The 25,835-nt window shown below is 42.1% G+C and overlaps 1 protein-coding gene across 3 annotated transcripts in view; it reads left to right on the forward strand.

Annotated features, from left to right (window-relative positions):
* The first annotated feature begins 3,726 nt into the window (after nucleotides 1-3,726).
* Nucleotides 3,727-25,835, forward strand: part of AFAP1 (actin filament associated protein 1) — a 116,025-nt gene continuing 93,916 nt past the window's right edge. The window contains exons 1-2 of one of the 3 annotated variants that reach the window (XM_062575296.1): nucleotides 3,727-3,803; nucleotides 4,422-4,638. The gene's annotated coding sequence lies outside the window, so the exon portion shown is untranslated. Of the gene's footprint in view, nucleotides 3,804-4,385; nucleotides 4,639-25,835 lie in introns of those variants that run through there. The other 2 variants (XM_062575298.1, XM_062575297.1) reach the window with 2 other exon arrangements.

Below are 25,835 nucleotides of genomic sequence, written 5' to 3' on the forward strand. Positions count from 1 at the left end.
AAATCACAGTTTCAAGGTAACAGAAATGAATTTTGTCTTAAAGAACATAACGTGCTTCCTACTGCTTCCCCTTTGGAGCAGGTACCTTCATGAAATCCTGCCATCCCCAAAGTTTATTGATGAGAGCGAGAATCAATGTAATTTCACTGCAGCTTTTGACAGCCCAGATTGCACAGCGGTTTCTCCTGCTTTTCAGTCTTCCCCGAGACCAGCCGTTCCCGAGAGGCGAGACCTGACGCTCTGAGTGGGAGGCGTGCGGGTCGGTCCCGGGGAGGGGGATAAAGACGAGGAGGCAGAATTTGGGAGGCGGAGGACGGGGGGCTTCAGGCAGCGCCACTGCCCTGAATCCCTTCTAAATGGGGCTGGGTCTCTCCCGGACATGAAGCCCAACTGCACCAGTTGCAGGGGTTTTCTGTTATTATTTCTTGTTTCTGTTCTGAAATTCTTGTTGAGGCTTCTTGAAAGGTCTTGCTGAAAAGTTTGAAACAGACTTTCAGGGGACACCGATCATCAGTCAAATCCTCCAATAGCTTTTCTTAAACTTGTTTTCTTACTAGGACGTTGCTGAGGTTTTAGGGCCTCTTAAACTGGTACGTTGTCTGACTATGGACTCAGTCCAAGACAGATTTAAAATGGAGCTGCGTGTGCCTTTAAGAACTGATCCATACTTTAAAATGCTTAAAGTACTTTTTCCTGCCTTTTTACATTGTAAAACTGAGCCAAATCCAAATTGCTTGGAGTTTCTTACAAGACATAAATCTCAACAAACAGTTGGAGATTCTTTTCTCAGGCCTGTGTTTCTCAGATTTCGTCCAATGTTGATTTTCCAAGGGGAAAAAAAATCTTAAAATGTGCATAATAGCTCTCCTAATGACATCCTAAAGATAATAAATATGGCCTGTCATTTTTATTTTTTTTCCTTCAACATACTAGGGATTATCTGATGGTTAAGGTCTCGATCCTGTAAACAACTATGCTTAGATACCTTACTTCAGGGAGCAGTCTGATTATTTTCTTTGCTCTGATTATTTTCTTTTTTGTGATAACCAGTGCTAAGAAGATTACAGGAAGATAAAGGCATCCCTGTGAGTAGGCTTGATCAAGGCATGCCTGAGGCTTGTGAAGACTATTCCTACGGCCATGAAGTTAGCCTCGCTGTAGTGGAAATTTATTGTGAATTATTGAGAACAAAGACAGCATTTGGAACATCACAGGGATGCTTGTTCCAGAGTTTTGTAGCTTAAAGCTAGAAGATACTTTTTTCAAATATGGAGGATGTATGTTTCAAATATGGAATTTATACAAATTTAGCACCTACTGCTTTCTGTTACAAGATGATTAGTTTAAGAAGTTTATTGGATGCATGAATGATGTTCAGTTACTGTGAACCACAGACTTCCTATAAATAAAGTGACTTCAGTTTCCATGGAAGAAAGTCCCTACTAATCAATTGATTTTCTTTGCTCATATTGTGTTCCAGGTGAGTTATATGCGGTGCCTTTTAATCCTATAAAATTGATTTTATATTTAAATCATGTCATTAAAGACTCATGGGAAAGAAATTTGCTGAATCGCCAAGGTCTGTTTTGCAGCTGAAGTAGCTGACAGTATGCATATAGCCAAAATCAGAAAAAATAAAGCAAGCCTTGGATAATGAACCATTTTTATACTATATTTTAAAACATCGTATATGTAGAAATTGAGAATTTGAATATGAAAAAAGTTCTTTTGAGCCTTTCGGCTTAAGGCACAGTTTGTGTTCCAGAGGAACTGTTCATGGTTTGCCATGTTTGTCTCCATGATAGATGTCTCCTTCTTTAGTCCACATGGAGTTATCACCAGAAGAAGACAAGCTCAACCAATCTCTGCAACAGCCTGATGACAAACACCTCGTTACCTCATTTTCTCTTCTGGCGTAGGGCATAAAATGCTTGTTTCCTGCCTTTCTTGAGATTATTATTTCTTGTTTGTATTGTAGCAGAGCTTATACATCTCTGACTCTATTCTGGAAGAGCTACAGAAATTATCTTTAGAAGTCTGTTTTGTTTAGTTTCATTTGAAAGACCTCAGACACAAATTAATAATGAAATCTCATGGTTGCTTCCACCCCAAAATATTTTTTTGCTTCCTGACATAACATATACCTTCAAAAAATGCCTTTGGAAGAAATACTCAGCAATGTTAACAGAACCAGGCATCTTGCTCACACTAGGCTCATCTTGGACTACAAGGTCCATCATTTTCCAAACAGGCTACTCAACTTCCTAGGTTAAACAGAGGTTATACATTGAAGTGTTACTAGAGCTAATGAAATATGTGCAGTAAATCTTATCAAACTATGGACAGTAAAGCCAACACGTCCTAGAAGTGTTTGTTGCAACCATGCAAATAACGGTACTCTGTGCGGATTATGCAGTAGGTGCCACAGCAGCTGAGAGCTGTTCTGACACCAGCAATCCATTTTGGGTGGTTCTCTCTAGCTATCATGTTTCATGGTCCTAATCAAGCAGTACTGAAACAGCAGCAGCCGAAAGCAATAAGACTGTGGTGAAGAGGAGCTGTGGTTTAATTTTTCAAGGCCCAGCAAGCCTTTTAATATTGCCAGGAGGATCTCTATGTCCAACTACTCCAACCTTCCTTTCCCACCAGCTCCCAACAAGTGTCATGAAAAAGGGCAGGTAGGAGCAGGCTACTGCTGTCAAGAGAGCTCTTCCAGGCTGCAGCTCTTTCCCTGCCCATACCCAAGGGCAGGTAAGAAAGAAAGTGACTGGAAGTGAGTTTTAGACTGATTTAGTTGTCCATGCAAGGCTGGGCTCTGAATCCAGCACTCCTGCTCTGGGCTGCGGAGATTTTGTGCATACCACAGCCAGCCGCAGAGTGTAAATGCTGAAGAAACAAAATTTTCTCATAGTTGAACCTGTCACTTTGGGTGCCAGCCTATTTGAATGAGGGTGATAAAACAGGAAAGAAGGCCATGTTTAACTTGGCCAGATCAAACCAAACTTTATTCACCAAATTAAAGACTCTTAATGCACACATGAAATTGGATGCTGCAAGATGCACAATGCCACAAGCTACAAGCTTGTACAAACTGATGACCTTGCATTTAATGTGCTCCACAAATACTTCTTACAGGCGAACATTTGTGTATCTATTATAGTCAAAATAGAATGATACTGTAACACCCAGCCGAACTACAGCGGCAGAAGGTCTTCATTGCCGTTCTTTCCTTTAGTAACGTTCTCCTGTGACCTCAGTTCTCCAAGTTCCGTATTGGAAAGTGAAGAAAATGAATATGCGGACTCGGCACAGCCGGGACGTGTTTATCCACCTTGTCCGTGCGCAAGTTTGCGCTGGCTCAGCCTGCAGGCTTGCCGAGAACTGAGGCGGGCTTTAAGCTCTCTACGGGCACTTTTAACCCACGTGAAGTTTAATCCGTGTGAACAAGCTCACCGTGCGCGCCCGAGGCAAATCAGGGGGGCGCTGGGCGGGAACATGACAGAGCACAGTTGAAACCCGCGCAGGCTCCGCGCGTGGCGTGGCACGTCCCTCGCGCGCGGGGACGCTTCGGCCGCAGGCGCAGCGCGGCGCCCCGCGCACCGCGGCGCCCCCCGGCGGCCGCCGCCGGCGCCGCCGCCTTTGTTCGGCCTGGCCCCGCCCCGGCCGCTGCGGGCGGGGCGCGCTGCTGTCCCCGCCCCCGGCGCGGCGCCGCGCGGCCCCGGTGCTGCCTGCGCTGCGCTGCGCTGCGCTCGGCTCGGCTCGGCTGCGCGCAGCCCGCCTCGTGCCGGGAGCCGGCCCGCGAGGTAGGAGGCGCCGGCCCGCGGCTCTCGCTCGGCCCGCGGGGAAGGGCGGGCGGGGACGCGGCGCGGGCAGAGGGGCTGGGAGCGGAGCCGCCCGCGGGCGCGCCAGCTCCCTTCCCGCGTGAGAGCCGGCGGGCGGCCGCGGCGCGCAGCGGCTTTGCGCGGCCGGAGCGGCGCGGAGGGGCCGGTCTCGGCGCAGCCGCCGCCGCCGGCGCCCGCTCGCTGCGGGCGGCGAGGCCGGCGGCGGCCTGGGCGCGGCGAGGGCAGGGGCGCGGCGAGCGGAGCCCTCCTGCGGGTCTGTCAGCTCGGCCTCGCCGGGTGGCTCCCTCCTTTTTATTTCCTGTTGAACAGAGAGGTTAAAGCTGAAAAGCAGCGTGTGATTGGTAGGAGGCGGTTCAGTTCGCAGCGACGTATTTTGATTTCTTCCACTGAGATTTTTTTTTTTTTTTTTTTTTGGGTAACTCATTTTTAACTTCGTTGGTTCTGGGTGGAAGGGAGGGGGGGCGGGAGGAGAGGAAACTTGCCAAAGATTTAGCCAGTAGGAAAAAAAAAAAAAAAAAGGCAGGCAGAAGAGAGAGCTAGATAAGCAGCCCAGAGCAGACTCTGCTTTATAAATTGCAGGTCCTGGAGCCGCAGACGTTGAGTATCCTCTCTGGTTGCAGTCGAAAGGCACCCCTGCGCCTCGGGAAACCAAGGGATTCACCTGCCGAGGAGGGCAACGCGGATGAGTATACGCTGCTGAAGGCAAGACGAGGCAGATGTGAGGAACCCAGAAGCAGTTAGCTGATCTCCCCTCCGGCTCCTGCATAATCAATTTGATGCAGCAAACACTTGATAGGTTTGTATCTGTTTTATTTATCATACCTTCCCGGTGATTGATCTTTTCAGCTGAGGTCAGACTGTAATATAATGAAATAAACCTCAAAATGAGAAAGGTCTAATTAAATATTGTACTGCAGTCCAGAGCTTCCTGAGCGTACAGATTTTGCTCCTCTTTGTGCGGTTCTTTGTTTTGTTCCATAGGAAAAAAATGTCACAACAGGGATTGGTTCTGTTCTCAGGGGTATTTTCCATAAATGTAGCATCCTGCTCTCACAGGTGCTCTGCTGCTGTTTGCTCAGCCTGTTAGGGAGCCACGTTTTCTTTGATGAAACTGCCAGCACGATGCAATTCTTTTTCTCTGTTTGCCTGGGAAAGGGTGGTGTACGGGGCCAAGGGAAGGGCTTGGCGGCCAGATGGATCCATCCATCAGTGCAGTCCTGTACGGGCGCTTGGTGCCTGTTAGTCATCCCTTGTGCCTCCTGGTGGTTTCCATATGAGGAGCTGCACAATTCCTTTCTGCTTTAGGACAATTGCTTTTTCCCTTCCAAACTGAGGTGGAAAAGGAGCTAATGTCGCATGACAGAGCGAGTGGGAGCAGCCTGGGCTTTCTAGGGCTGTGCTCACCAGATGGATCTAAGAAGAATTTGAAATGGATTGTGAAAAAAAGCACCTACAGTTGTCTTTGTGTGCCAAAATACTCAGTGATCTTAGTGGCAGCCCGGTGCGTAAAACAAGGGGCAGGCGTGCGGTGCCTCTGGTTGTGCACCACGCTGTTTGGCGTTTGCAGGAAGTAGCACAGCAAATGTGGAAGTGCTATGTGGTGTTACTGCTTCTCAGGTAGATTTCAAAGCTCTAAGCTCTTTGGGATCAAAATTGCTGTGTTTCTGGGAGTGGTAGCAGCAAGGATGGGTAAAATGCAAAAACACCTCAATAGATAAGCCTGTGCAGACTAGTTTAAAATCTTTTAAGCTTAGTGAGGAGGTTTTCCATTTGTGTCACCTCAAGCTCTCATTTAAGATTCTCATTTAAGAATTTAAGATTCTTCAAGATACTAGTATATGAGTGTCACAGAAATCACAGCAGAGCCAGGCTCCGCGTGATGCACACGCGACTAATTGTGCTGTTCCCTTCAGCGGCACAAAGAAAACCTGCGGGAAGGGAAGGCCGGGCAGGAATTGTCTTGCCCCGCTGCTCGCTGCAGACATTGTCCCAGGACAAAAAGCCAGCAGCTCAGCACGGGTTTACGCGCTCCAGATTCTACCGATTTAATTTCTGGCCCTTTTCAAAGGTTTCGTATGTGATAGGTCGGTCAGCGGGAGCCTGGTCACCCACGAGCGTGCTTGGGTGGCCGCGTTGTTCAGAGTTGCGCCCTTTGTGCCGCATGGATGCGGGCGAGGAGGAAGAACGAGTCGCCTTTATACACGTTTGGAAGGGATTCGCTGCCTTGCGGGAGCAAGGAGGGTTGAGTGCGAGGATTTCTGCTTCCAAACTACCATACCTTTTAGTTAACTTTATATTGTGCTTTCAGTCGCCCTAAAGCTTCCTGTGGTCAACTTCTCAACGGATCCGTGCATCACTTCCAGTCGCATGGTTCAACTTGCATTAGGTGTGAATGACACCTAGCTGTTGGGGTAGTCCTGGCTTTGCGCTGATTCAGTGTTTTATCTGCAAATGCAGTGTTTCAGCTGGGAAAGGACCTCTCTGTTTGGGCTAGGTAGATGAGCGTTTTACACACCCGGTAGATAGTATTCCTGGTTACAACTGTTAGGCTTCCAGCTGAACCCAAAGATTCAAACTCAACCAAAGTACTACAGAGTCACTGTGAACTTTCAACTAGGACTTAAAAAGCTAGGTCTTGAACATGTTCCTGGTCTAGATTTGTTCAGGTTATCCATTCAGATTTAAGAAGAATTAACTTTTCTGTATGCAGTGTCCTGAGCTGGCCCCACCGCAGAGGCAACTCTTTGATATCATACTGGGTGTCTTCTGGGGAAGTGTCTGCATAGAGCAATGAAGAGAGTTGTCTGTCACCTCTGCCCATGCCATGAGCTCATAGGAAAACACATAGCTGTAATCACTCAACAGTGACACTGGTCTAGGTATGCGGGACTGTCGCACTGCACCTGCATGTGCACATGTGTATGTATACACTGAGCTCTTGCATTTGTACTGCGTCTGCAGTGGTACTGTAAAACACTGCAGGTAGATTTTTAAGATTTCGTAGCTCTTATTCTCTGATTAGGAAGTTAATTGTTGACTCTCTCCAGATCATAAAACGTGTGCTGGCACTAGTAAGGCTCATTCATAGGGTTGCAGAACATAATTTAAAAAAATGTGTGATTTGTGTGTGGGGGGGGGGAATACCTCATCCTGGATAACAAACAAACTTTTGGGGACAGGAGCCCTTTTTCAGAGAGATTTTAAGAAACAAAGTCATTAAATGGCCGAAAAATAACTTGTCTGCCTTCTGTTACTCCTGTGCCACCCGTACGTGCTCGAGTTGCGCAGCAGGCGGAAAGGTTGGAGTGTTCTTCCTGCTGAGCACCCTTAATACGCAGTACTGCCAAAACGAGCCAGCGGTGATCAGCGCTCGTAGAGTACCTGTGAAGGGGACAAATTGATACCTCTTGTATGTTTTACCACTGTCCATCAAGAAATCTAGGAAAGAAATTCCTAAGAGAATTTTCTTACAGTGTTGTTTCTGTAAAGGTACCGCTCTTAGACGTAGTGATATGTTCAGAGTTGATAATACATGTTTGTCAGTAAAACTGTGGGACTGCCTTCTTTAAATCTCGTGTCTAAACTAAAAAAAGAAATACACATTTTTTTTTAAAAAAATCAGTGCATTACCCCTGTCCTGAGGACAGATGAAATAGTGGTGGGATATGTTTATATCTGAGCATTTCTGCTACCTGCAGGTCTCTGCCATCATGTGTTTTTGAGCTGAGTGGTGACTGCTGTCTTTCTCTAGGACAGATGTCAGTGATGTCTTTATTGTGCTGAAAACTTTGAGTACAAAAAGCTGAAATATTTTTGGTATTTTCATCCATTAATAATAAGTGCTGGAAAATAGTGCACATGTGATTTCGATCTTAATCTGTAATTTGGCTGATGTCTCACAGATAACAGTATTCTCTTCTTCCTCCCCTCTGCCCAACAAATACAGCATTTTGTGTATGTGGGGTAATTGCTATGAGTTGCACTAAGTATGTATTATTCATTAGGGGATTGCCATTATATTGTGTTGTGAATTCCCCAAAGTCTCTATCACTTTCCCAATCATATCTAAACATTGTAGAAAACAAGATTTTGATGTCCTTCTACGCGACTGACTGATGTTCTGGCCTGCTGAACTTACCCTGTGCTGCTAGCCACTTTTAATAAACATGCTTCCTTGATTCATCTAAAATAAACTGACTTTGGGAAGGTAGCTTAATTTGTGTATTCACATTCTTAGGACAGCACTAGTCTTTCACAGAGTATATGTTATCTCAGTTTTGCAGAGAGGTGGATGGCAAAAGCTATTTATTATGCTGCTCTCTTGCTAAACTACTTTGGTCTGTCTGTACACAGCTCGTTATTTGGCCAGTTGTTCTGGGTGGATTTTTTTTTTTTGGTCCATTAAAGTACCTTTAATTTTTAAGGATCACTTTAAAGCTTATCTGGTTTCTCATCGGTTACATCCTCTTATGGCCTTACAGTTTTAGCAAAAATGGAACACAAGGTAATGAAAGATATGGATGTAATTTCCATTGTTATTAGCAATTAGCAGATCCAGATTTTATTTTGCTCTAGCACTGCTTACCAGGACCAGCTGCAAACAGAGCATTAAGGAGTGACCTTCGTAGCATTTCCCAGTGCAGTCATCAATCAGATCTGGCATAAGCTTTATCACGTCTATCAATGGGGCTCATAAGCCACATGCTGTCTAGTCTGGGGAAAAAACAAACAAACAATGGGAGCTACTGTAGGTTTTGTTTAAAATAAAACAAACACGAGAGAGCTTTTCCTGTGTGTGCTAGCTTTGTAGACAGATTCTGATTTTTACAGGGTGCTGTTGGTCTGATTAATAAAATATGATGGTTGTAAAGCAGTGAGAGAGACTTGCACTAATCTCAATATCATTAACAAATTATTCACAAACCATTGCATCTTCAGCCTTTAGCAGCTGATACTCTCCAGGCTTGTTCTAATCCTGAGCATTATTTTCATGAAGAAAGAGTTAATACAGTTAGGTTTTTTCAGGTAGTTTCTGCACATGTAAGTATTGCAGAATAATGAAGCAGTTTTCAGACTTCTCAGGCGCTTAAATGAAAGCCTTCTCAGTCTGCTATTTTTTTGTAGGAATATGTGTACCCTCACAGGCTTTTCTGAGGCTTTCTTTTGCAAGCAAGTTGATAATGTGGTGTCCACCTTTCAGCATGCAAAACTTTATTAACACCGTGTATTATTTTTGTTTGTTGTTTTTTGTTGGTTGTTTTTTTTTTCCTACTGGCCTTGGTCTGATTTTAGGGTTTTACTTAAGTTTAAACCAATTTTACTCTTTTTTTTTTTTTTTTTTTTGCTGTCACTCAGACCATGACACTGCCTTTTCAAATTCCTTTCCTATCCTTGTCCTGCCACCTGCACTAAGTGCCACTTTCTTGCCTTCCTTTCTAGCTGACAGGTTGTCATTTAATGCTTTCCTTCCTTGAAGGTAAAATTGTAGCTAGCAGTTAGATGGAAAATAAGAAGCAATTAGGACAGGCTAAATTGCTAGAGTGTGATTGTAGCTTCCTTTGTGAGTGTGTGTCTGTGTGCATACACAGATATCTATATCTGTAGATAGAGAGAAAGTGTGTGTAAGTATAGGTGATATATATTGGAGCCACTATTGGCACACAGGTTTTCTGTGGCAAATTGCTAATGTATTTTTACAATTGATTCCTAGAAAATAAAAGGTTTAGGCTATGAAATGATAACTGGTAGTGTTGATGGCCAGGAGACGATATGACCTATAATTTCTGTGCTTTTTAACTGCCAAATTCTTGGCAGAAGCTACCTGTGCACCAGGTTTGGGCAAAGAGGCTAGGAATTCTGTGAAAAACATGCAATAACAGGTGCGAGGCAGACACTCAACAAATGTCAAATATTTTTAGCAAAATGTGTCAGAAAAAATCATGAAATTATCTAGTTGCCTATGGAAAGAATGACTTTGAGGGTTCTTCTGCGTGTGACATGTTTGACAGGCTTCACTGCCCTGAGAGCTAAGCAAATATGAGCGAAAGGAGACAGCCCAAAACCTGGCTGAGCTTCATCGTTTTTCAAATGTTGAGACTGCCCCTGAGGCTTTTGGCAGCTGAATGGAGGGTTTTGACAGACATCTTTGAGTGGTTTCGGAGGTCACTGTCACCAGCTGCCTGCCTCGTCCCTGCCACAGATTGGTGGCCTGGTGGCGCAGCTGACAACACGTAAGGAGGCATCAGCTGCTCCTCTTCTCTCCTGGTGCATGGCCCAAGTGGGGCATGAAGAGGGGAGAAGGCTAAAATGCAGCTGTATTGAAGTTTTTATTTAAGAGTTCATAGATAGCCCCAAGTGAGCCAGCTTCAGTGGGAGGAGAAGTCCTCCCCAAGGGTCAAGTCCTGTAAAGTCCTTCTTGTGCTTCTGCTTCACGTGTGCACACCAAAGCAGCTGGGACTAAGCAAAAAGACAGTGCTTCAGCCGTATGAACAGGATGGACAGGAACGAGGGAAGAATAAAATGGCAGGAGCTGAAAATAAGATAAATAATGTAAGAGGTAAGTTGTTTCATAAAGAGAAGCAGGGCTATAAATGTCATCTGGAGGAGGCTGGCCAGCAGTTCAGCTGCAGAGGAGCCACAGTCTTTAATATGGTTCTGCCAGCAGAGCTTAGCATGGATCAAATGAAAAGAAATGGCCTATGTGGAAAGTGGAGTTTGTTCTTGCAAACAAAGTCTGTGCTAGGGAATGGAGTTAAACAATTCCTGGAGGTTGTAACTGGCTACAGGAGACACAGATAGAAGAAGAAAAAGTATCTTAAATGTTTGGAGATAATTGATTTTCAACTCTCTATTTAAATACAGTGTTATCAAACTTACTCTTTTGAAAATGAAAAGGTCTGCTGCTTTGGAGAAAAAAAATAATCTGGTTATTATCCCTCTATCAACATCATGTGTTTGCAATTAGGAGCATAAAGAGTTGCAAGTCTCCCTGGTCAGGGATGATAGGTGCACAGTGGGTCCTCCGGGAGGGACTAAGACTGCTAAAAGGAGAGCGAGGCTAGGTCAGGCCACAGCGTTTTGTTTTGAGCTTAACAGGAATGAAATCCACCCTGCAGTGTCTTGGGGAAAATGTTGGACTGGGGCCAGGGGTGAATAATGCTGAGTTCAGTTGGGTGGGCCCCCACCTGGTTACATAAACAATCATATTTCCAGGGTTAGTTAGTTATTACTGTTGAAAAAAATGATATTAAGTAAGGTCTAATTTAAAAGAAAACATCCAGTTGTGGAGGCTTAAAAAAAAAGTTCCCCACTTCAGGAATTAATGAAAATGTGCACCCAAACCCTCAGATAAACAAAACAAGTGTTCTCTGGGGAAACAAAAAGCTGTTCCCTCGCTGGGACAGTTTGTCTCTTCATGGGGCTTTTCGTTTTCTCTCGGACTTTCTGCTTTCTTTGGTTCTCTTTGTACAACTTCTCAGGCTCTCCTGCACCATTTCCCCCTTGAAGTTCAGAAAAGTGCTTAAGGAAATGCTCCGCTGCAAGTAAAGAGTCACTTTATTTGATGTCAGTGAGGTTAGTGCTTTAAGTTGAGCACACGTTTGTGTAGCTCTGTTGAATAGGAGCCTCAGCGACCAAGAGTGGGTCGGTAGGTCTGAGGTATGCTACCTTGCCATAAACCAGCCCTGCCACTTCCTCCACGGCTGCCTGCTTGCAGCCAGACCCAAGACGCCGTTGTCCTTTTGACAGCCCCCTCATAAGCCTGGTCTCAGAGCCAACCTGCATTGAACCATATCCAACATATGAAAGAAAACCATCAGTTAATTTTAACCTGACTCAGGTTCCAGTTAATGTCTTGATAGCTGCTGTTCCAGTCTGTCCGTCTGTCTGCAGTGACAAGGACTGCGTCCCTTTGGACGTTCTCCTTTATTATTGTTTATAAAACTTGGAGTCTGGGTTTTGCGTATGTGAAGAAGCTCAGTAGGAGGTGCCACCCCTTTGACTTCATCTTCTTCGAATCTCTCACCTTTTTCTTTCCTCTCACTGTTTTATAATTCAGCTGTGGAATTTTTGAAAGTGTTGTGAGTGTGAAAGCAAGTTACACTGGTGGCTTCCCTGTGAACAGTAACTTTTTGAACAACCTAAAGAAAATTGCAGGTATGTATACAAGGCTCTTGTTGCTGTCTCCCGCAAAGGAGATATAATCAACATTTCAGTTATTGCAAGGAGAGCAAAAGCTGTCAGGTGATCTTCAAGTAGTATGATGTTTGGGAATTTTAGATTGATTTCCTCAGCCCTTCTCCCTTTTCCTACCACTATAATAGCTTTTTAAGTATAATGGGATTAGCTCTACTGTACTTGAACTTGAGGGTTCCTCTCTGGTTTAGGGACAGATCATCTAAGGGCTCCAAGAGCAAAATGCAAACTCAGATTGCCCCGAAGTTTGTTGTACTTTGTGAGAGCAAAGGATAAAATCAGTCTTTGAGACTTGGGGTCATTTGAGATGGGTTTCCTGACATGTCAGCCCTTAAAAAAAAAAAAAAAAAAAAAAAAGGCAGCTGTTCTTCAGTTGTCATTCTGCCAGTTTTAAAGAAAAACAACAAAACAAAAAAATACTCTGCCAAAAAAAGATCAAACCTTAGCTTGATTGAGCATGCTTTAAGTAGTCACGGCCAGCGTGGATGCAGAGACTGGGATGTTCTTGCCCTTTAGGGATGTGACTTGGAAAGCAGTACTTATTACAGAGTCTGGCTCTGTCCTTGTACTGTAGGGAAGGGCTGCTTTTTAGTGAGTCAGAATCTGAACAACCCAGAGCAAGATCAAAATGTAAACATCTGAAAGTAAGGATATGTGAAATGGAGGTATATACCTTTCCTTGATGTGACTGAGGAGCTGGTCTTGGCCAGGAGGCATCAGCTAGCTGGTCCAGTGGCATGGCCAAGCATTGCCCTGAGATAGCACAGCTGGAAAGCCCTTGCTATAAACCCTGCTTGGGCTTTACTGCCAAAGAAGCACGTGCCTTTCTGGTAAGCCACCAGCAGTGACTCACGCTGAGTACTTGGTACCCTAGAGCAGCTCTTTACATGTTAACAACTTATAAAATATTAATGACTTCATGAGATGGGAGAGGGAGTAGGAACTGGAAAGGGCAGATGTACAGGGAGTAGAGGGCAGGAGAGAAGCAAGTTAGTGTCCTTAAGCTTAAAGCCAACACACAATAAAGTTGTGAGGGTTTTGCTACACTGGTCGTATCTCTCATCAGGCCTGCTAATGCCTCAGTGCATGTTAGGAGCATGTTAACTGCTGTATTTCAAATGATCTTAATGATGAGTTCAGGACTTGTAAAAATTGGGTTATACAGGCATTTATCTACTTTATCTACTTCATTTGGGAAACTTAATTTTTTGAGTAATGCTAGTCAATATATCTGTAACACTGCCTGCCACACTGCTTTTGATCTGTACTTAGTAGGGGCTACCTCACCTGGTGCTTTTAGCAGGCAGTTTGTGGAGCAAACATCTCCCCTGGTGTTTGACAGCCCTGCACCCCTTACGTGAGCGTTGTCAGCTAACACTGCATGGTTTGCTATTAAAATCACAGACTGCACTCCTCTCTCATGAGAAGGACTCTTCTCAGTCAAGAAGAGCCCTGTAAGTTACCTATCTCATTGGAGTCAGACTTGCTGAGACTCAACACGTACGTGTACTTCTTTCCTATGGTTACCCTTGCTAGAGTTGGCTTAGGGGGTCATGACCATCCCAGGCCAGTTCACTTATTATGTTTATATATATAGACGTGTGTGTGTGTATCTATCTATCTATGTGTGTGTATCTGTCTATCTATCTGTATATATATGATGTAAAGTAGACTGAGCCTCCTACTTAGGAAATCATTTAATTCCTTCTGTCATTATTTCTTCATTAAACTGAGCATTTCTTCCTAGTGAGAAAAATCTCACTAAAAATTTCATCAAACTTGAAAATCAGGTACCCTCCATTCACCAATGGAAGTTGCCCAAATCAGTAGGAAAAAATGTTATTTCAAATTGTTATAGACAAATGATAAAAGCTACTTGCAAAAATAAATGTACTGTGGTGGCTGGTTTCTCATTTAAATTGCATTTTCTTACAGAATTTTAAGTGGTTACTTATACTGTAGTAAACCGAATACAGCATTAAATAATTTATTCAGTCTTTAATTAAAGTGTTTTAATCCGAGTGGGGACTCTATTGTGCTGTGTTTAAGGAATAGCCTTTATACCAAAATGATTCTTCCTCTAACTTCAGGCAAATGAATTTTTGTCATTGACTAGTAAGACAAAGATCAATGCCAGTGACTTTGGACCCTAATAATAGGACTGCTGGAAAATCCCTGAACTCCAGCAGAGAGCCCTTTGAGTAAGAATTTTTATTGTCTGCTATAATTATCTCGTTTAATGTGCAGCTTGTCTGCTGGCTTGCTTCTAGTAGTGAAGATTACTAGAAGCTGTGCTTTTGAGAATGCTGTTATTTTCCTTTATCTGATCACACCAAGGAATTGTGTCACTGAATTAAAATTCTGACTGGTAGATGTATGTCCTGGATGAGTAAAAACTTCATCAGCATAAAGTTGCATGTCCTTTAAATTAAGGATGAGAGGGCTACATACCATCTGTTCCAAGAGTGAGGGCTAAGAAGTGACATTATTAAGCTAGCCAGACAACCGTAATATGTCTATTAACGCATTTGAGTCATTTTGTATTGCCCTAGCTTCCTTATCTTCCCATAGTTTTTTTTCTGCCTTCTTCATGCATGCACCAATTTTCAGAATCTTTCAAAGAAAAATGTAGGAAAAGTAATACATGATCTGTCACCACTCTTTTGATGCCTTATTATTTTCTAATTTTTATTACGTTACCTGTTAGTGTCAGATTACTCTCAGTTTCCAGGTTGAAATATGAACTACTGAAGGCAAAATTTAAAGTAGTGTATGGACTGTGACTGGTGGCTGCTTTTGCAAACAATCATCTGTTGGCTTCTGGCAAGCAGGGTGCTTCACAGTGTAAAGAAGAGTTCAGGCTCGTTGCATTGTCCAAAGATGGTAGAACGACCACTGGATTTTGAAAAATTCTGGTTCAGCTGATTCAGCTCCATTGGGAAATCGCTGGGCTTGTGAATATCCTACCCCAAAATATGTCTTTATATTTTATGTTTATGCTTGTTTTAAGTAAAAACCTGTCCCATTTTGTTGATTCTTAGAGTCAGTGTGCACTCAGGACTGCGTGGTATCTCACTTGACTTAGCCTTGTCCTCTATGTAATTGCCTGCCATCCTCTTTTTTCTGCCTTGCCTTACTCTGTATTTGATTGAGTGCCTGCATCTGTTGTGGACTTGCATGTAAGAGGAGTTTGTGGAGTGAGTATTCTGCCAAATTGCTTTTGAAGACAAATGGTGAGAAAGTCGTCTGTCGTAAGAAACGAGACTGAGGTGCTCAAGCGTGGTGATCTGCGGTCCCACAGTACAGAGTTGCGCCAGGGGAATTCGTTCGGCTCTGATTCCTTTACCAGACGATGATGGGTACAAATTACATAGGGGGATTTCTTTTCAGATTATTTTCAATCATTGTGCTTCAAGGGCAGCGTACAACTTGACAGGTGCCAGATTTGCAACCAAAGGCAAAGTGAAACAGAGGGCAGCCAACTCGGATACTGATAAAAGAGCAGAATAATTTCAAATAGTAACAATGAGGGACATCCGTGAAATAAATGAGCTGCGATGGTTTTTCTACGTCAGGTGTGGAAGAGTTAGCAATGGGGGTATGTAACTGTGTCAGTCACTGCTGCGGGAGCTGAAGCTGAGTCTGCACACAGCTGAGCTCGTGTTGCTGGGTTTGGAGAAGCAGAGAAACCCAGTGCAGTAAAGACCCTCGCCCTGCCTGTCAGCTGGACTTGAAGAAATAGGTCTACCATTTGTTAAAATGGGTTTTCCTGATGTGTGGTGGCCTATTATCACGTTAGCTGTTCCTGATGCTCAGTTGACAGCCTCGGTCCCAAAATGCTTGCTTTCCCTCCTCTTCCCTTCACATGGGAGAGTAGCCTGAAACCTTACCTTTGTACACCAAATCTGTTATGTTTTTCACACTTAAGTTTTGAGATTGGAAGAAAAAGGTGCTTGATGAGGCCATGACAGGAGGATGGAATGGTAGCTGAAATCAGAGTGAAGTATTTCATATTTCTATGAAGTAATGTTACATGTGCCAGTCTTGAAGATCAGTGTTTGGAAATCTACTTTCTAGCTGAGGAAACATGCAGTTTGTTTCAGCCTATCAGCTTCTACAGAGAACTCACCTACTTGTGCCTGCAAGGCCACTCATTCAGACCATCAGTGTTGAAAAAATGTGGAATATGAAGTGTCACCATGTATTTCCAACTGCTGCTTTTCCCTGGTGCGTCTGACCGCAGGCTCGTGTGCAAGCCAAGTGAATGGAAGAGCGAGTCAGAGACCGAGGAGGCGGCATGAGCTGCGCCGTGATTTTCAGATTCTCAGTGCAACACAGAAGGGCTCCCAGTGGCTTTGGTTAATGTGTACTTTGGAAAACTTAAATCTTGATGTTTCTGTGCCTTGTTTCTATTCTCTGGAAAACTGGTTGAGCACAGATAAAGGATGGTCTATACATGCTATGTAATTTTACCACTATTAAATGTATGAGTGTGAGTTAAGATGTGACTATATTTAAACATTTTTCTTGTTACGTTTAAACAGCTTTCTCATTACAGTAAAGCTATTTTTCAGTTCCCCTACAGTAAACATGGGATCAGATTTTCAAATTAAATGCACTTGAAACTGATATGCACTTACAGTGGGATACATCCTGCCAGACTTCAGACGTAGACAACAGAGCGGGTATGTAGCTGAGCTTGTTCCCTCTAGACTTCTTTTACAGTGATGGACAGAAATGTGCTTCTCTAGGATGTAATTAATCTGATCTGTGCTAGCTGTCTTTTCCTGCATTTCTGCATTGATTGGGCAGGGAGCCTAGGGCAACTAGCTTGGGTATAGATGACTACATTGTAAGCATTGGTGTTCAGTCATGGGAATGTCACCTCTAAAACTAAAATGGCATTCTTTGGTACTTTCCACCATATAAAATGAGTAATTCTTAAGTGAAAGAATCTATTTAGGAGGCTTAAAACAAGATGATCGTTCTTTGGATTCGCATAGATAAGCAGAGTATTTATATTCCTAATTTAGGTTTACTCGGTGCTTACAAAGAAGTCTGTCATGACACACTTGGATGGCTACTTAAATGAAGACTTACAGGACTAAATGAAAACAACCTTGAAGAAGAGACTTGAAATCCAGGAATGATGACAAAGACAGATTCTTGGAAAATGGGTTTTGTTACTGAAATTCTTAGCTGTGTATTTCTGAGAGTTGCTGTATAATGTTATTTCTCTGTTTTGGCAGAAGTTTGCCTTATTGGTCTTATATGGTATCTGTTTACCAAATGCTGGTTCATTCAGCTGTGAGATTTCTATTTAGCTGTTGAGCTCAGTGCCTTGCTAATTAAAATATCTTGCATTTGGTAGCTGAAGTTATTAAGATTAAAAAAACCAAAAATAATGAGTTTTAATAATGAGGCCAGCGCAGGGCTACAAAGATGATCAGAGGGCTGGAGCACCTGCCCTACGAGGAACGGCTGCGAGAGCTGGGCCTCTTCAGCCTGGGGAAGAGAAGACTGAGGGGGGATCTGATCAACGTGTACAAGCACCTGAAGGGAGGGTGTCAAGGGGACGGGGACAAACTCTTTCCAGTTGTCCCTTGTGACAGGACAAGAGGCAACGGGCAGAAATTGAAGCACAGGAAGTTCTGCCTGACCGTGAGGGGGAATTTCTTCCCTGTGAGAGTGACGGAGCACTGGACCAGGTTGCCCAGAGAGTTGGTGGAGTCTCCTTCTCTGGAGATATTCAAGGCCCGCCTGCATGCAACCCTGTCTAACATGCTCTAGGTGACCCTGCTGAGCAGGGAGGTTGGACTAGATGGTCTCCAGAGGTCCCTTCCAACCTTATCCATTCTATGATTATCAGTACTGTTTAAAACTCACCAAAATGTGTGGAAAGATAAAGCCTTGTCCTTAAAATACAGACAAATACATACTGAAGATTAAAGAAAAATTTTAAAAATTGACTGCAAAGTGGCCTTGCAAGTCATCACTTAGAGGTAGATGGGGAGCTATGTAGTGAAAATTTGGGATATTTCTGTTGCTTGTGTCCTTAGAAAAGTTGCGCATTACAACCAATAACTTCTGGGAAGGGGTAGCGTCTGGGTTTAACCAATAATGTATTAATCGGTTTAAACATGAATCCTACATCTCAGTAATACCAAGGATTGTGAATTCGAAAGGAAGTCTAAGGAGAATCAGTGGCTTGAGTTTGTTACCAAGGATTTTTTTTCTTATCAAGTATACTTCAGTTTTGGAAAGGAAGCACATGAATAGATATAGATAATTGAGAAATGTGACTTTCTTCAGCAGAAATCCATGTGTAAAATATTATATTGTAAACTGATCTCCATGAAGGCTGTTTTTTTAACCAGATTTCTATTTTTTGTTTTGTTTTTTTGATTATATATAAAACCTGTCTCATTCTCAGGTTCTTTAGTAAAACAGTAATTTCTTAAGAAAGAAATTCCACAGGATTTATTGAGGAGATTTACATAAAGGCGGTTGAATCTCTGTTTCTCTCTCCTAATTGTAAACATGCAAGAGCACTCAAATGACCCCAATTTTAAATGAACACCTATAAATATAGTTTTTTTGCCCATGAGACCTTATCCAGCAAAATTCTTTACGCATGTGTCTTTGTTTCATTTTAAGCAATGGGAAGATTCAGATACTTGAATATGTCTGTTAATGCACCGGAAGGTCAAGTGAAACAGCAGGGCTAGAAGATGCAGAGAGCTGTGAAGCTGCTTTGTCCTGGGGTTAACGCCACCCCTGAGGTGGGCTCCATGAACCCCATGTTATGTATTTCTTTTCCTGTTGACTTTTGTTTACTGGTATCAGCCTTTGTCTGATGTTTGTTGTTGCTAAAGTCTTTAAAATGGTTCAAAGTCTTAAAAAGAGTTTAAGCCATTTTTCTGAAGAATGTAATGCTTCATCACTTTATTTCAGGCTGGATAATAACTACTCTCTGGTAACATACTGCTTATATTGCCTGTTGTGGGTGACTTCCCAGAAAGATTGCTTGACCATTATTGTTTGAAACATGATGATTGATGAATCATCATAACTTAATCGTTTTTACTGAAGGAAAAAAAAAGTTAAATATTTTTAGGAACTGGAGAGGTGCAGCATTCATGATCACATCACATTGACTGCAGACCACCACAAAGTTACTGTTTAGTTCAGGCAAGTGTGCATTTACATGTCCTTTACAAGGCCTTAGGATCTGCTGAGCAGCTGGAGTTTGTTAACATTATGCATTAACCACAAAGACAAAGTAGAGCTAAATGAAGGCATCAAACCATAGCAGGTATTTTTATACTGCCCCTGAAACTATATCCAGATCCTTATCGAAACACCACAAGTTGCTACAGATAGAGATAGGAATTGATCTACTCTAGATATTTACGCAGCTCTCATTATGCTTGTATCTGACCAGAACTGCAATTATCTCTTAGAGATGAAAGCTTAGATGCAGCAAAGAAGGTGCCTTCCTTTTGCTGTTGACGGAATAGAAAGATACAGCCCTGATTTGGAAGACACTAGTTTGTAAATAGAACCGTACAGTGTACATGTAGGTGTTCATACTGATTAACCGCATAAGGATATTAATGAAAACTGCTTATTAAAACTAATTTGTAAGGAACCTTCTCCTCTGAGAACGCATGAAATTAGACCTAGAAGTCTAGCTAAAGTGTATTGCAAATGAAATTCAACAGGCTGACATCAAGACAGCACGGGCTCTCTGTTGTGAAAGGATGGGAGCATCTTCAAGAAGCCTCGTTTGCTACCCATGAGAATGGGAAAAGTTGGCCACGTCTCCCTCTTAGATGACTAGCTAGTGCCCATCACTTCTCCCCCTAATATTGCTATTTCAACATCAGTATCCTGCAGAATACATACATATATTCTGTATACATGTGGAGAGAGTCATTGTGGGTCATACCCTTTGATATCATTGTTGGCTTGGTCAAGTGTGTGAGCCTATTGAAACTCTCTTTATTCTCATTATTTCATTCCATCGCTGCTTTTATCATGTAAATCCACAGCAGGGATCAGTGTCTACCTATTTTAGGTTTTGTACATATCCTCCTCCTATCTCTTTACTGAAGAACTGTTTTAACTTAACTGTATTTCAGGGGCTCCTCTGTAGTTAGTTGAGGCTGGCTGAGAAGCCCTACTATGGAATGGTGCTCACCACCATGTCTCGCCTTGCATGGTACTACCTCATCTCTGGAATGAGATTCCTGAGTAACATATGTCCCATGGATCTTTACAGTGATCTGATTATTCCCTGTTAATTTAGGCAAATTGCCCAGTTTTCAGGAGTCATGGTGGAGCTGTGGGGTTTTGCTTGACAAACAGGAGCCCTAAGCAGAGCTCGATAATGCTCCCAGCTGATGCATTGTTTTAGCTTGAGCTGTGGGATAAGACATGGTAATTTAAATTGTGCTGTGAACAATACAGTTGTTAGTCTTGTATACAAATGCATGAGTGTGTGGTCTCTTGCATTAACTTCTGCGTACGTTTATACTGCATAATAGATATCCACAGATGGGCTGCTAGAAATACAATATCATAGATACCAGGGAATTCTTCCTATTATTTAAGTTGCATTTCCGTTTTCTCATATACTGGAGAACTTTCCCTCATAACTCAGTTTTTAAAGAGTCTGGACTTTTGGTTTTGTTCTTTATATACATATATATATGTATATATATATTTATTTATTTATTTACTGCCTGTATTTTCCATGGTGAATGTGGATTCGAAAACCTTGCCAGGAGGTAGTTTAAAAATTGCTGACTTGTCCTTGTTGTTATATGTCAGCACAAATCAAAATGCTTGTCAGCTTTTTTTTTGCAATAAGTAGTTTTATTCAGTTCATCTTACTGAAGAATATGTATTTACTGCCTATGTTATTCCTGCTTCCATGAGACTTGAATAATATGGTCAAGCCATATGTATTTGGAAAAAAAGAGTTTAGAACTGTATTGTACCCATTTCATCTGGAGAACATTGTCTAGAGAGTTAAAATACATCGAAAACTTAAATAGGTCCCTGTGAAATGAATTACTGCACATTCTACTGTTAAACTATCTGCTTATCCACTTGCATTCTCTTCTGCCTAATTATCAACTAGAACCTCTTGTAAAGTAAACGGAAGGTGTGGTAGCTTGTTGCTTCATTAATTTGTTTAAAAATGAAGAAAAAACAATTCTCTATTGATGTTTTATTTATTAACCTTCAAACAAATTTCAGAAGGGAAAGATAGTCTAAAGCATGAAATAGTACTGAGCTGTTTAATTCTGATAGAGATATTAGGAATGAGCTTTACTTCTCTTTGCATGGTTGCTTTGTAGTCTTTTAAAAATAAGAGGTACATTGTTGTCAGAGCAGTTAGTACATTCCACAGAGATGCAGGATAACACAGGTAGCTGGAATGTATTGCCCTAGGGAAAAGCAAGCTAAATGTAATCTTCCTTTCAGTTATTCCTTCCATTTGAAAATAGTTATAACATTTAGGCTATTGGTGACATTATCTCCGGTAACTTTAGCATTTTAGTGCCTGAATATGTTTCATATATAAAAATATACACACAAATATTTTGCATATGTATTCAATAAGTACCAGAGGTTCTTTTTATCTTCAGGTATTTTGTTACAAAATGGTCTATCCAGCACAAAATTTCTAAGTTCAAGTCATGCCTGCTCCAAGAAGCTGAGTAGACTTGTTTTGCAGCAGCAGAAAAATAGTAAAACTATCCCCATTCTTCTTTGCATGTAGCTACTGAGTCCTAAACATAAATAAAACCCCACTGGAATATGAACCTGGCATGCCTAGGGCTTGTCTGATAATCTTAGGATAGGCTGCATTCTTCCCGCCAAACTCTAGGATGCTCAACTTGTCAGCTGGGAGATGTCCTGTCCCACCACTTGCCTCCCAATAGCCAAGTTGTGCTTTCACCTATAGAACAGAAGGAAATTCATGTATACGTATATGTACACACATGAAATATATATGAATATACATATATATGCACCTATATTTATATGAAATTCGGAGGTCCCTTCCAACCTTAACCGTTCTGTGATGCCTACATCTGAAACTAGGGCTCCTGTAAACATGTGGTAAGCTGAATCTGTGCCCTTGTTTGGGTCACCCAATGCCCCAAAAATGCTAATGTGGCCTGAAGGAAGGAATAAAAATGAGAGATCATGGAAGACCTCAGCCATCTCAGTGCCAGAGTTGTGGGAGGGAAGGCAAGAGTGCATCAACAGGAGTTTGTCTGTTTGTTCACATTCAGTTGCATGTTATCCTCTCACAGAGTATGTTATTTATCTGATATCAGTCTAAAGAGAAGCAGGTTTATCATATCCTTTTAAATTTAAATTCTTAACAATATCAGAATTGTCCTTTTCTGGGTGTATTAATTGGATGATGTGTTACAGCTAACTTCTAAATAACTTCTGCCTCTTTGACAAGCATCCTTGCAAGATGAGATTCCTGAAGAGCTTGATTTCTGCCTACTTAAACGGTGCTCTGCATAATGAGAAACACTTATTTCCTTTGAAAATGATATCATGCCATAAAGCTGGCAACAAAACCAAGGAGGGTCATAGAAACAGATGTTACTTGAGGCTCTGTGCCTTCCTCGTTACTGGTAATCCTTTCAAGCCCTACCTGATTAAGAGCTTTGGCATACCCGCTATGGGCAGATAGAGTTAGAGCTATGTGTGTGTGGAGAGTTGAATTGTGAATCAGCTGCTGATCTGCTGTGGTGTTTAAATACTAACCAAAATTAGGATCTTGTGCATTAGCATGACCCTTCCAGCTGCAGTGGCTCATCAGCTGATTTAAGACCAGTGCAGCTGTCCATGCATGGGGAAGAGGCTGCAGTATTTCTGCAACCATGCGGAGGTATGTCAGAGCCCTAAGAGATCCATCTTATTCTTTGAGCTTAGTTGATTTTGAATAGCATCATGTCCCATAAATATTCTGTCTCTTTCTTCTGCCTGACCTTTTGTGACTGCTTGGACAGACTGAAAGTAGCCCATTCTCTTCATTCCATAATTAAACTCTCTTGGTTGCATGCCCACTTCTTTGAAACCTAGTTAGTTTGTCATTTTAGTAGAGCGGTGTTTCCTCATAAGAACGTCTTCCATCATGAAAGGATAAGTTCAACTGGGCTATGTAGGTATTGCTGCTGTTAACACTTTAGGCAGACACAAACTGTTCCTCCAATTAAAATGATGTGCAGCAATGCTGGGAGTGATGGATTATGTAATGCTCTTTTCCCCATTGCTTACACTGTCATTGACCCATTGTTTAAGCAGCAAAATAGCAAGGATCTTCAACAAAAGCCCTGGCTGAAGGCTGTTCTGTAGTCCTAGGCACCCCGTTTGTTTCGTCCATTTGACCATGCCATCCTGCTTCTTTCCATCATTCTGCATCTTGTAAAACTGACATTTGTGACATAGAGAAGGAGTAAAGCAGATCTTCCCCAAAATCTGGGCGTGTGGGAAGGGGTCTCTTAATGTGGAACAAAGCAGTTTCTTCAGACACCAACCAGCTGAAAAGTTTACAGCTATTTTGTCATCTTGTCTCTTGCCTAGATGACAAAGAAATCTATTCTTCCAAAATAATACTCCCAGGCAGTTAGTGTGGGTTTTTTTCCCCCCACTCTTGTTTCTTCCTCAGTATGAAGAAGTTGGTGATGAAACCTTGCAGATTTGTTTACGATGTTGCTTCCACAGGGACCGAAGACCAGTATCAGTGCAAAAAGTTTTCCCTGCCCCTCCCTCCTATTTTTTAAGCAATGGAAATAATTTGAGGTAAAAATAAGTAGCATCATTCATTTTGTTGTGTTACCTATAGCAAGAATAAACAGCATTATGCACTGTAAGATGCATGTGTGACAGCCACATCTTGGACAAGTCTGAAGGACTGATGTCATACTGTTGCCACAAAGATAAACATTTTGCTGGGAGTGTTGTCTGGAAGCAATGTGAAGTAATCCCACTACCCCAAATCACCTGGAGAACGCATCAACTGCAGTAGTACATGATGTGGGGCACTGTACTTTAGGAGTAGCATGGACCATTGGAGAGCTTCCAGAGGAAAGCAGCAGGAGGGCTGGAAGATATGACCAGTGTAAGACTGATGGTATTTCAGTTGTTAAGCTTAGAGAAAACTGAGAAACATTATAATAGTCATCAAACATGCAAAGGCTGCTACAAAGCAAATGGAAGTAATATGTCCTCCATGTCCTCTGTGGATAAGTTCAGAAAAAAACAGACTTAAACTGCAGCAAAGGAGATTGATGTTACACATTAAAAATACTGTTTCTAATGTTAACAGTGGTTGAGTATTGGAACAGAGTGCCAGGGAAGGTCAAAGGTTGGACAGTCATCCACTAGGAATGGTATGAGTATAGCTGATCTCACCTTGGAGAAGAATGAAGAACTATATTTTCATCCTCAATGTTTCTTTCAGCTTTATTCTTTGACTGAGAACACAACACACAAATAATTCTTGTTCATACTTTTTTAGCCCTCTTCCACCCAAAAGAGTGGGGTTTTTTTGTTTGTTTGTTTGTTTGTTTGTTTTTTCAATCTTCTGTCTTTCAGTAATGGCTTTCCTCAGGCTAATACTTCTTTAAAAAGTTAGGTTAAACACAGTGAAGAATGTGTTTCGTGAGGGTTGGTAGGAGTCCCTGCCTACTCTCTTCAGACAGTGAGCTGTCAGCTTCTATTTCTCAGTCTTGAAAAGAGGATGATGGTAACTAATGCAAAATGCCTTTGACATCTCAGAAGAAGCTTTAACTGCCAAACACCATTGTTTCACTCTCATGGCTTTACTTCTGCCCTCTCAGACCACAGTAACATATTCACTCAAAGTTTTTCTGTGTAACTTTATATTTGGAATTACTCTGTTCTTTTTCTTTCTTTCTTTCTTTCTTTCTTTCTTTCTTTCTTTCTTTCTTTCTTTCTTTCTTTCTTTCTTTCTTTCTTTCTTTCTTTCTTTCTTATTATATTGAAATGGAATTCTGTAGTTTTTAGTAAAGCTGATACAGATTTCTCAGCTTTGGTAACAGCTACAGGATTAGTTCTTTTTCTCATCTCTTCTCTACAGCAATAGCTTCCCTTCCACTCCCTCCCATTTCCCTCAAAAAAAGGTGGAAGCTTGACAAAACTGTCGATAACAAAGCAACTGTCAGGCTGAAGGCAAACTTAGTCGCCTACTGGGACATGGTGACTGTCAACTTCCTTCAATTTTTAGTGGATGGCGCTTTCCACTCCCTGATGAGGATAGCTGCTCGTGGTGAGATGCTGAGGACTCCTTTGGCAGTCTCTGAGGGATATTATTTGCAAAAGACACTCCACTGCGACTAGGTTAGAAGTCTTTGACTATTGATGCCTTGCATTTAAGGACGAAAATAGCAAAGCAGCAATTTAAAGGAATGGACATTGAGAGGCTCTGACTGAGGGAATATCTCAATCTTTTTTTTTGGTGGCTTCTTCTTCCCCCTTTGCTTTGTTTTCTCATCCTGCTTCCTTAGACTGGTGCCCCTTCAGAGGTATCACTAAAGTGGCTTCAGTCCAAAAAAAGGTTTTATTTGCAGTGTTGTGGAAATATCATTTCTAAGAAAATGCAAATCTTATGTTCTTCTGGCTGTCTTGTTAGAATGCAACAGTATCTGTGTTTTCCCCCCTTTGGTGCGACATGAAAACTTTCAGTGACTTTTATGGTTCAATTACTTTTGGCAGACTTCAGTTCTCCAAGTTAGACCC

Source organism: Rhea pennata, chromosome 4 (genome assembly GCF_028389875.1).
Source record: "Rhea pennata isolate bPtePen1 chromosome 4, bPtePen1.pri, whole genome shotgun sequence".
In the NCBI taxonomy this organism is placed as follows: domain Eukaryota; kingdom Metazoa; phylum Chordata; class Aves; order Rheiformes; family Rheidae; genus Rhea; species Rhea pennata.